Raw genomic sequence first — 3,467 nt, forward strand, 5'->3', positions numbered from 1 at the left:
TTAAGAGTTTTTTTAAAAAAGGGCAACAGCAAGTATTGCAACACAATAAATAGCATAGCTGTTCAAAAGCCTAAGCTTTGAGCACATGAGCATGCACATTTTTGCATAGATTGAGGCTTCATAGAGATCAACCTGCAGAAGATTTGCTACTTTGGGTGAAACCCGGGCAGTGGATCTAACTTGCTCCAAGGAGAGGGAAGAGCTGCAGTGCAAGTGTCAGAGGCAGAGAGCTTCTCTCAGGGATGTAAGCAGGAAGACACACTGACTCAATGAAGACTGAGACTTGTGCAGATTTATTGATTTGCCTTCACTGCTCTCTTTCCCAGGTTTAGCTGTAACACCTTCTCCCAGCAACCACGAGACAGGTGCATTTCTTTGGAGATGTAACAGAAAACAGGGATAAAACCCAGCGATCAGAGATGTGGAAAACCCCATCCTGATGCAGTGCTGGGTAATTGTGAGCCTGCCTGGAGCACCCTCTGGCACCAGTCACCACAGCCTGTGACATCATGGTCTCCAGAAAAGGGGCCCTCTTATCTTTGGCCATTAGAGGGGAGCAAAAATGAAAAGAAGTGCAGGGAGACACCACCTGCTGAGCAAAGCCCTTCGCTTCCCAAAAGCAAGAGCAGGCAGAAGGTTTGCTGTGCTCCTTCCTGACTCTCTGGAGCTATTAGCTGTCCTCCCTTGGGGAAGCAGGGCCCTCAGGCCCAAGGGGAAGAGAGGATTCCCTGCTCCTTGCAAGGAGTCCATCTATCTTCCTTCTGCTTTTCCAGCCAGGAGGTCAGCTGCATTGCCTTGCAAGAGTCACTCAAACAGGCTGATACAAAGAGTTCGAAGTTTAACTTCTACACACTACTAGAGGTAATAGTCCTTCCTTGCATCTCTCTGCCTGATGTTTGACTAGCAGTCCTTAAGCAAAACCTCTTCTTTGTACCCTGGCGAGATACAGCCATAAGCAGCAGCCCTCATACCTGTATCAGACCTTCAGTGTTTGGGCATGGTCCTTCTGAAGGATGTGTGTGATGATCAAGCAAGTTGGTCATTTGAGAACTATTTTGCATAGAGCTAGAGAGGGTATTGTCCCTTCATGCACACACACATGCTTTAAAAGATGGCTTCTGGGTAACACGCTGGATGTGTCTGCTTTCCCTCTGCCAGGCACAACTCTTTTTCAAAAAGGAAAAAAAACAAAGCAGACCCACTGAATTGAAAGATGAGAGCTCTCAGAAGGGACTACTTGGAGTCCTCACTATTGCTCCAAGTTATTTTTTGCCCTCTGACCTAGTTGCTCTTACCACTGTGAAACATCTCCAAAGGGAAAACTACATAAGGGTTAGCTAATATCCTAAGGCTTAAACAAAATGATGGTGACATCAGGAGCTATTAACCCAAAGATGTCATAATCTGCAATCACCCTTCAAATAAAGGCTATCATGGCTCTAATCACATGATGAAAATCACCTCTAAGGACCTCTCTTGTTGGTAGCATGTACCATTTACAAACCCTTTTGTTCTCTAAAGCCTGTAAGTAGGCCCACTGGTTTTGAAACAGCAGTTAAAACAAGTACCTTAGGTGAGCAGCTGGGCTTTTGCCTAGAATTGCTGTGTCTTCAAACTCTGTTCTGAAAAGAGTGGTTGAATACACATGCAGAATCCAGAGAACATGAGATTAGGGGAAAATTTGTCAATTTAATTCATCAGTGTCTGTTTTCACAGTTAAAAATTTAGTGGTTGAGACTAGTCTAACTAACATTTGTTGAACAAATGTGTGTACAAAAATCGAATGGAAGGACTCCTGATTAAGATCAAAGGTATCTTTTGAACAACCCAATCAGCTATGCCTTTAGCAAAGAAGTCTCAAAACTCAGGCTGAGGTTGAGAACCTCTACAGGCATTCATGCATGCACCTATTTGTGTTTTCTGAACTGTTCATTGAAGAGAGACTTTGTACAAACCAACATTCAGTATTTCTCAGCCAGAACAGGTCCAGTGCTTTAAACAAGAGTAAAATAAACCATAGCACAATAACAACATTATTGCATTAGCAAAATTGCCATTGTGAACTGTTGCTTACATTGGTGGTGGTGTGTAAGAGCTCTCCTCCCTGCATTCTCAAAGATAGAAAGCACTTTCTCCATCACTAGGCCGAGCAGAATTGCCCCAGGGTCAGTCTCAGCCATACTTTGCCAATGGCTCTGTGTTGGCCCCTCTCTACTTAGTCATTCTCCTGCTCCAGACCCCAATTGAGTCATCTGCTCTCAGAGCTGGTAGAAGTTATGCCAACACCAGACACACAAAACACCACCTCTTTCCTCTGGTTGAAGTCTATCAAGGCTGCAGAGTCTACGTTTATTTGCCAATCCCAGGCAAAGCTGAGAGCACAAAACTGAAGTTCATCACTTTACTTTGTAAGAAGCCCCTGGCTACAGAACTGGGACTAAAATGCTATTCCTGTAATCCCAGAAGGAAGTGCTTATTTCCTCCTTTTAACTAAACTAATCAGCATTCATTCTACTTGAGTCTGTCTTGAGACTGTTTTGATCCCCAGTAAAGTTTTGCTTGCCGCCACAAGTTACTTGCCCCTTTTTTGCAGCTTTTTGGAGAACCCCTTGGAGAACCCCAAAGAACATCTTTGCAAGTCCTGCTAATGAGACTCTACACTCCTTTACCCAGCTCTGAACAGATACAGTCACAGGATTCTTCGGTTGGCAAGATATCACCTGCAAGGAGGACAGTCTTCAAGTCTTTGTTCAACATTTGGGGTTTTTTTAAACCCATTTGGTAAAGGATTTCTGTAAAGGAACTTCCCTGATCAGTCTCAATCTCTTCTTACAATATAGGTGCTCACTTCATTTGCTACTGGGCAGTCCTGACAGAAGGTGAATGGGATACAATTCAAACACACAACTGTGAAAGGTGTCCCCGTGCTGCCCAAAATGCCTGCAGTCGTTTCTTCAGCTCCCCACCACTTCCTAAACCAAACTACAGGCAGGGGAAGGATGGGCCATTTGACTCAGAGGAGATAAGGCTGAATGAGAAAACAGTTTTGCATCCAAAGCTGGGGCCTAAGGGAACACACATAAATCTGGAGGTAGGGGTATTATGAAAACATGTTTCTTCTGAAATAAGAATATGGCCCAGAGGGCCACCTCAGACAGACCTGGGACAAGAATGGAGAGGGTTTTTTATAGTTAGAGAGTTGCAGGCAGGGGCACAGGACACAGCTCACGTATGGCTTGAAGGGCTCCCTTCCCCACCTGCTCCAGCCCTATGCTACTTGTAACTTCCCACCCCAGTGCTTACAATTAATTATTCCAGACTTCCACCAAGGTGCTGATCCTAATTCCACTATTTTTATCTATATATATTTACTCACATCTTTGTTCATTTGTCTCCTGCCAAAGCATGTCTTTAGCATCATCTCTCACTCTGTTGGTCCGGGGGCAAGTGCATGAGAGAAGAGAGCA

At 44.5% G+C, this 3,467-nt stretch overlaps 1 long non-coding RNA gene across 1 annotated transcript; it reads left to right on the forward strand.

Moving 5' to 3' along the window:
• Positions 1-578: 578 nt before the first annotated feature.
• On the forward strand, positions 579-2,803 carry LOC113987720. The gene is made up of 3 exons (XR_003540629.2): positions 579-636; positions 774-861; positions 2,594-2,803. It is a non-coding gene; the product is annotated as an uncharacterized LOC113987720 (long non-coding RNA).
• The last annotated feature ends 664 nt before the right edge of the window (positions 2,804-3,467 follow it).

This window comes from Pipra filicauda, unplaced genomic scaffold (genome assembly GCF_003945595.2).
Source record: "Pipra filicauda isolate LSUMZ 115617 unplaced genomic scaffold, ASM394559v2 scaffold96_size2947999_pilon, whole genome shotgun sequence".
Lineage (NCBI taxonomy): Eukaryota > Metazoa > Chordata > Aves > Passeriformes > Pipridae > Pipra > Pipra filicauda.